The sequence below is a fragment of the Ascaphus truei genome, unplaced genomic scaffold (assembly GCF_040206685.1).
Source record: "Ascaphus truei isolate aAscTru1 unplaced genomic scaffold, aAscTru1.hap1 HAP1_SCAFFOLD_1897, whole genome shotgun sequence".
Lineage (NCBI taxonomy): Eukaryota > Metazoa > Chordata > Amphibia > Anura > Ascaphidae > Ascaphus > Ascaphus truei.
Window position 1 is genome coordinate 51,321 of NW_027454800.1, and position 8,080 is coordinate 59,400.

The following is an 8,080-nucleotide window of genomic DNA, read 5'->3' on the forward strand; positions in this document are numbered from 1 at the left end:
AGAAGCAGTTTAAAATTGGCCCTGCACATTTCAAAGCCGTAAAATACACCATAAATGCATCAAAGGGCTCATGGCTGGAGTACTCAGGCAAAGACGCGGTCTATCTTTATGAAATAAATAAAGCTTTAACAAAAATGGTTTTAATTGAATAAATACATGTGTGCATAAAATGTTTTTGTTAAAGCTTTATTTATTTAAACATTCTGTTTTTGCAGGTTTGCTGGGTTAGGACAAAACTGTTTCTTGCAGGAAACCCACCCATAAATAGTGCCAGGTGATGCACTGTACTTTAATTCATGCATCTACAGTATTTTTTCCTCTTAAAAAAAAAAAATCTCCCAATTACAGTACAGTATGCAACATTTCAACATGCAAAATATACAGCATTAAGATGTCAGTTGAAGGTTAAAGAAGTTTTTAATATTGTCTTATTCTACTGCAGTACTGTATTTAAAAAATGCCAAAATGTATATTGTAGTCATTGTTTAATTCTTCTCTTCACTAATGTTTTGCAGGTTTAGCAGCGGATCAATGACAACACAGTGTTTGTGCAGGAGACACATCAAGAGACACTAGTCAGGTGATGTACAGTACTATAATTCATGCATCTACAGTAGTTTTATTTTCAACCAGGTTCAATAAAAACTTGTATGCTCAGAAATTGAATGACATGCATATGCGTTTCAAAATGTTCCATAGAGACACGCATGTGCAATATACTACTTTATTTATACACGATTATAATTATTGAATATTCTCTCTTTACAGGCGAAGTTGTCCAAGAGCCATCTACGCCAGAGAAGATGAAGAAAGAAGAAGAATGTACATTTGGAAAAGGAGTGCAGACATTTGTTTTATTGTACAGTATTATTCATATAGTCTAAACGTCATCAAAATAAAATATTTCTTATTTTTAACTACTTTTTAAGCCATCTCAAGTTTTTACATTTCAAATATTTCATTTCATACATTTCAACCGATTACATACAGCATTAAATGATATGTTTAAAAGGAAAATTACAGTGATGGTTTAAATTAGGTGCAAAGATTATAAGACAAAAGTGGATACACAATAAGAGGATAACCAAGTATCCAATATAAACACATTGAAAATCAATAAATACAGTTAGGTCCGGAAATAATTGGACACTGATACAAGTTTTGGTTTTTCGGCTGTGTACCAAAATAAATTCAAGTTACAATTAAATAATGAATATGGGCTTAAAATGCAGTCTATCAGCTTTAATTTGAGGGTATTCACATCCAAATTGGAGAAAGGGTTTAGGAATTACATCTCTTTAATATGTAGCCCCCTCTTTTTCAAGGGACCAAAAGTAATTGGACAATTCACTCAAAAGCTGTATCATGGACAGGTGTGGGCTATTCCTCCGTTATTTCATCATCAATTAAGCAGGTAAAAGGTCTGGAGTTGGTTCCAGATGTGGCATTCACATTTGGAAGCTGTTGCTGTGAACTCACAACATGCGGTCAAAGGAGCTCTCAATGCAAGTGAAACAGGGCATCATTAGCCTGCAAAAAAAAGATAATCCATCAGAGAAATAGCAGGAACATTAGGAGTGGCCAAATCAACAGTTTGGTACATTCTGAGAATAAAAGAACGCACTGGTGAGCTCTTCAACACTAAAAGGTCTGGACGTCCACGGAAGACAACTGTGGTGAATGATCGTAGGATCCTTTCCATGGTAAAGAAAAACCCCTTCACAACATCCAGCCAAGGGAAGAACACTCTTCAGGAGGTAGGCATATCATTATCCAAGTCTACCATAAAGAGAAGACTTCACGAGAGCAAATACAGAGGGTTCACCACAAGGTGCAAACCATTCATAAGCCTCAAGAATAGAAAGGCCAGCTTTGATTTTGCCAAACAATATCTAAAAAAGCCAGCCCCGTTCTGGAACAACATTCTTTGGACAGGTGAAACTAAGATCAACCTGTACCAGAATGATGGGAAGAAAAAATTATGGAGAAGGCTTGGAAAGGCTCATGATCCGAAGCATACCACATCATCTGTAAAACATGGTGGAGGCAGTGTGATGGCATGTGCATGCATTGCTTCCAATGGCACTGGGTCACTAGTGTTTATTGATGATGTGACAGTAGACAGGAGCAGCCGGAGGAATTCTGAAGTATATAGGGATATATTGTCTGCTCAGATTCAGCCAAATTCAGCGAATTGGATTGGATAGCGCTTCACTTTACAGATGGACAATGACCCACAACATACAGTGAAAGCAACCCAGGAGTTTTTTAAGGCAAAGAAGTTGAATATTCTGCAATGGCCGAGTCAATCACCTGATCTCAACCCGATCGAGCATGCATTTCACTTGCTGAAGACAAAACTTAAGGCTTAAAGACCCACGAACAAACAACAACTGAAGACAGCTGCAGTAAAGGCCTGGCAAAGCATCACAAAGGAGGAAACCCAGCGTTTGGTGATGTCCATGCGTTCCAGACTTCAAGCAGTCATTGCCTGCAAAGGATTCTCGACAAAGTATTAAAAATGAACATTTTTTTTACGATTGTGTTAATTTGTCCAATTACATTTGAACCACTGAAATAAGGGGACTTGTATGAAAATGGTTGCAATTCCTGAACGTTTCATACGATATTTTTGTTCAACCCCTTGAATTAAAGCTGAAAGTCTGCACTTCTATTGCATCTCGGTTGTTTCATTTCAAATCCATTGTGGTGGTGTACAGAGCCAAAATTATGAAAATTGTGTCAGTGTCCAATTATTTCCGGACCTAACTGTAAATATAAATAACCTTCCCTGATGAAGTGATTGATATCACGAAACGCGTAGGGTTGAAGGTTTTTTTGGAGGATTGGCCGGTAGCCTAATTCCTGAGGAGAAGTCCTGGTCCCTCCGATTGTCTGAAAATCGCTACAGAGGTACATCACACAGCTGGTGACATTACAGAAGAGCCTGCAACAACTGCACTGACAGCACACAGCAGCAAACAGACATAAGGATCCAGATTCTACAGGACCTTTGCAGGACCCTCTAAGTGGGCTCCACACTTCCCCTTATAAGTGTGTGGGCTTTTATTTATGGACACCATGTGAGTGCAAAACCATATGTGTGTTTTTTATGTATTTTTTAATTAAAACTGTACTTCTCTTTGGGCGTTTTGTGCGCTTTCTCTTTTTTCTTTTCCCATAAATTTTGATATGATAACAGATTGTATGAAAATAAATGGGAATAAGGGATGGGTTGCATTGCATTTAGATTTCGAAAACACAATAGCACACTATCGTCTACTAGCGTTTCTGGCCAGTATTGCAAACACAGCTAAAATTCCATTGTCACCCAACTGTCACATCGCGGGCCAAAAGCGAGCAAACATTGAATGCGCGGGAGGCGAGGGAGGCACCCACAAGGAATACGCAATGACTCAGTGACCAACCATGTGGCTTCATCTGTACCAACAGGAAAATCCCCTGGTACACTGACCGCTACCCTTGCTGTTCTGTCCTGACTGCCAACTAAGCCCGGGATTAAAAAATTCCACTTTAGTCTAACCAGAATTGTATGGGCATAGTCCCTCCAGCCCGTACAAGTTATAACAAAATAAAAGAAACAAAAAAGAGCCCTCTCTCTATTTCTGTCTCTCATGTACAGTATTTTTAATGTTCTCACTATTTTTCTTTCTCTCTCTCTACTAAATTCTTTGTTTTATATTTCTACCTCTCTCCTTCTATTGTATTGTATTGTATGTCTTTATTTATATAGCGCCATTAATGTACATAGAGCTTCACAGTAGTAATACACATGGTAATCAAATTAATAACAGATAATATAAATAACAGATCATGGGAATAAGTGCTTTAGACATAAAGTAACATTAAGGAAGAGGAGTCCCTGCCCAGGGAGCTTACAGTCTAATTGGATTATATATGGTTGTATATGGATTACTATACCTCAATCTCTCTCCTCTTGCAGTCCAGTCTCTCCCTCACACCTCATTCCCTCATCAGAAAGTGTGTGAAACAGGCAGTTGGAGTGGCAATACAAATTCTTTCGGTTTTCAAATTCCGTGTAATAAGTGAAACGTATTTCTGTGTTTTGGTGTGTGTGTTTCTGGCCCATATTGCAACCAACACTAAAACTCTATTGTCGCCATGTGTGACATTAGTGTGACAAATGCGAGCAACCATTGAATGTACTGCCTCCTCCGCAAAGACTATGCCACAAACCATCTGGCTGCATCTGTACACTACCGACACACTTTATTGAAGTGTGGTCGGTACCGCAAGCCGGGAAATCTCCCGGCTTGCTAGTGGCCGCCCCTCGGCGTGCTGCGCGTCATAGACGCGCGGTCACGCGTCATCGGGAGCGTGCGCCCGCTGCACGCGTGTCCAGGGGCTCCCCGAGGGAGCCCTGGTGTCCCGCGATCGCGGGACAGCGGCAGGGGGTTCCGGGGTACCCGGCGGACCCGGCAGCGGTAGGGAGAGCGCCCCGATCGGAGGGCGCTCTTCCGCTGCTTCGGCGTTCGCCCGTCACATTCGGGCGCGCGCCAGGCTACTGCTGCGGCACAGAACGGGCAAATGCTCGAATAAACTGTGCCGCAGCAGTACGTGACACTGTGGCTATGGAATTAGTGGTTCCGCAGTCATACTGCGGAGATTTCCTTCTTCTTTATCGGGCCCCTTGCAGCTATAATCTTCCAGCACTGGGGCAGCTGCGGAATGTGGTTTCCTCCAGTGCCGAAAACAGTATGTTTTGCTTCATATGTATGTTTATCTTTCCATGACTGATAAATCAAATGACAAAACTGTATTTGAAAAAATTATGCCACTAAAACTTTAGATATAATAACTATGTATAACTTGTTTTAATCTATATATGAATTACATTGTGAATATCAACTACAACAAATTAGCACTACAAAGCAGTTCATGTCTTCCCATAAACACTTTTGATAGTATATAATTTACTTAGCATTGATGAAAATGCAGTCAGACTTACCTTTCACGGTACGGGGCAAGCTCCAATCATGTGACTATGGTGATCCCCATGCCGGAGGATTAATGCTGCTGGGGGTCCGATTCAGAAGCATTTAACTTACAAAGTGGGATCGTGGTAGTGACTGTCTCTGGTGTCGCGGACTCTTCCCTTTTTTATCTCAGCTTTGTAGACCAAGCATGTCAAACTCGCGGCCCGCGGGCCGCATGCGGCCCACAACGAACATATTTGCGGCCCAGCTCACCAATATTTAACTTGCGCTGCGCGCGCTTTCTTCAAAGCAAAAAAAAAACAAAAACCTCACCCCTCTCCCGATTGGCTGGCACGTGTTGGAACGCTGCCAGAATTTTTTTGGGGCCTGGAGCTTGCATAGTGAGGCCCACCTCTTCCTTCTGCCCGCCTCTTCCTGCTTCATGGAGCAAGTCAGGTGACTACTGCTCCATGCCTGCCTTCAATTGCTTCCCCCTTGCCCTCCTGCGCCGATTTCCTCCCCTGTTCCGATTCCCTGTGTGTGTGTGTGTGTGTGTCTGCCTGTCTGAGTGTGTGTCTGAGTGTGTGTCTGAGTGTGTGTCTGAGTGTGTGTCTGAGTGTGTGTCTGAGTGTGTGTGTGTGTGTGTCTGAGTGTGTGTGTGTGTGTGTGTGTGTGTGTGTGTGTGTGTGTGTGTGTGTGTGTGTGTGTGTGTGTGTGTCTGAGTGTGTGTGTGTGTGTGTCTTGAGTGTGTGTGTGTGTGTGTCTGAGTGTGTGTGTGTGTCTGAGTGTGCATGTGTCTGAGTGTGTGTGTGTGTGTGTGTGTGTGTGTGTGTGTGTGTGTGTGTGTCTGGGTGTGTGTGTGTGTGTGTGTGTCTGTGTGTGTGTGTTTCTGAGTGTGTGTGCGTGTGTGTGTCTGAGTGTGTGCGTGTGTGTGTGTGTTTGAGTGTGTGTGTGTGTGCGTGTGTGTATATCTTGAGTGTGTGAGTGTGTGTGTGTGTGTCTGAGAGAGAGAGTGTCTGAGAGAGAGAGTGTGTCAGAGAGAGAGTGTGTCTGAGAGAGAGAGAGAGAGTGTGTCTGAGAGAGAGAGAGAGAGAGAGAGAAAGTGTCTGAGAGAGAGAGAGTGTGTCTGAGAGAGAGAGTGTCTGAGAGAGAGTGTGTCTGAGAGAGAGTGTGTCTGAGAGAGAGTGTGACTTAGAGAGAGAGAGTGTGTGTCTGAGAGAGAGAGAGTGTGTGTCTGAGAGAGAGATACAGTGTGTCTGAGAGAGAGAGTGTGTGTCAGAGAGAGAGAGAGAGTGTGTGTCTGAGAAAAAGAGAGGGTGTGTCTGAGAGAGAGAGAGAGAGAGAGAGTATGTGTCTGAGAGAGAGAGAGTGTGTGTCTGAGAGAGAGTGTGTGTCTGAGAGAGAGAGAGAGAGTCTGAGAGAGAGAGTGTGTGTCTGAGAGAGAGAGTGTGTGTGTCTGAGAGAGAGTGTGTCAGAGAGAGTGTGTCAGAGAGAGGGAGAATGTGTCTGAGAGGGAGAGAGCGTGTGTGTCTGAGAGAGAGAGAGTGTGTCTGAGAGAGAGAGAGAGTGTGTGTGTCAGAGAGAGAGAGAGAGAGTCTGAGAGAGAGAGAGTGTCTGAGAGAGAGAGAGGGAGTGTGTCTGAGAGAGAGAGTGTGTCTGAGAGAGAGAGAGAGAGTGTGTGTCTGAGAGAGTGTGTGTGTCAGAGAGAGAGTGTGTGTCTGAGAGAGAGAGAGTGTGTCAGAGAGAGAGTGTGTCTGAGAGAGAGTGTGTCTGAGAGAGAGTATGTGTCTGAGAGAGAGTGTGTGTCTGAGAGAGAGCGTGTGTCTGAGAGAGAGAGAGAGAGTTTGTCTGAGAGAGAGAGAGAGTTTGTCTGAGAGAGAGAGAGTGTCTGATAGAGAGTGTCAGAGAGAGAGAGTGTGTCAGAGAGAGAGAGTGTGTGTCAGAGAGAGAGAGTGTGTCTGAGAGAGAGTGTGTCTGAGAGAGAGTGTGTGTCTGAGAGAGAAAGTGTGTGTCTGAGAGAGAGAGTATGTGTGTGAGAGAGAGTGTGTGTCTGAGAGAGAGTATGTGTCTGAGAGAAAGAACGTGTGCCTGAGAGAGAGAGAGAGAGAGAGAGAGAGAGTGTGTCTGAGAGAGTGTGTCTGAGAGAGAGAGAGAGAGAGTGTCTGAGAGAGAGTGTCAGAGAGAGAGGGTGTGTCAGAGAGAGAGAGAGAGATAGAGAGAGAGTGTCTGAGAGAGAGAGAGCGTGTGTCTGAGAGAGAGAGAGAGTGTCTGAGAGAGTGTGTGTGTCTGAGAGAGAGTGTGTGTCTGAGAGAGAGAGTGTGTGTCTGAGAGAGAGAGTGTGTGTCAGAGAGAGAGAGTGTGTCTGAGAGAGAGTGTGTCTGAGAGAGAGTGTGTGTCTGAGAGAGAAAGTGTGTGTCTGAGAGAGAGAGTATGTGTGTGAGAGAGAGTGTGTGTCTGAGAGAGAGTATGTGTCTGAGAGAAAGAGCGTGTGCCTGAGAGAGAGAGAGAGAGAGAGAGAGAGAGAGAGAGAGAGTGTCTGAGAGAGTGTGTCTGAGAGAGAGAGAGAGAGTGTGTCTGAGAGAGAGTGTCAGAGAGAGAGTGTGTGTCTGAGAGAGAGTGTCAGAGAGAGAGAGTGTGTCAGAGAGAGAGAGAGATAGAGAGAGAGAGTGTCTGAGAGAGAGAGAGAGTGTGTCTGAGAGAGAGAGAGAGTGTGTCTGAGAGAGAGTGTGTGTGTCTGAGAGAGAGATTGTGTCTGAGAGAGAGAGAGAGAGAGTGTGTGTGTCTGAGAGAGAGAGAGAGAGAGAGTGTCTGAGAGAGAGAGGGAGTGTGTCTGAGAGAGAGTGTGTCTGAGAGAGAGAGAGTGTGTCTGAGAGAGAAAGTGTGTCTGAGAGAGAGAGAGAGAGAGAGAGTGTGTCTGAGAGAGAGTGTGTCTGAGAGAGAGAGTGTGTGTCTGAGAGAGAGAGTATGTGTCTGAGAGAGAGAGCGTGTCTGAGAGAGAGAGAGAGAGAGAGAGAGAGAGAGAGAGAGTGTCTGAGCGAGAGAGAGTGTGTCTGAGAGAGAGAGAGAGTGTGTCTGAGAGAGAGAGATTGTCTGAGAGAGAGTGTCAGAGAGAGAATGTGTGT

The 8,080-nt window shown here is 44.1% G+C and overlaps 1 long non-coding RNA gene across 1 annotated transcript; it reads left to right on the forward strand.

Annotated features, from left to right (window-relative positions):
• The first annotated feature begins 508 nt into the window (after positions 1–508).
• On the forward strand, positions 509–920 carry LOC142477042 (uncharacterized). The gene is made up of 2 exons (XR_012792144.1): positions 509–580; positions 769–920. It is a non-coding gene; the product is annotated as an uncharacterized LOC142477042 (long non-coding RNA).
• The last annotated feature ends 7,160 nt before the right edge of the window (positions 921–8,080 follow it).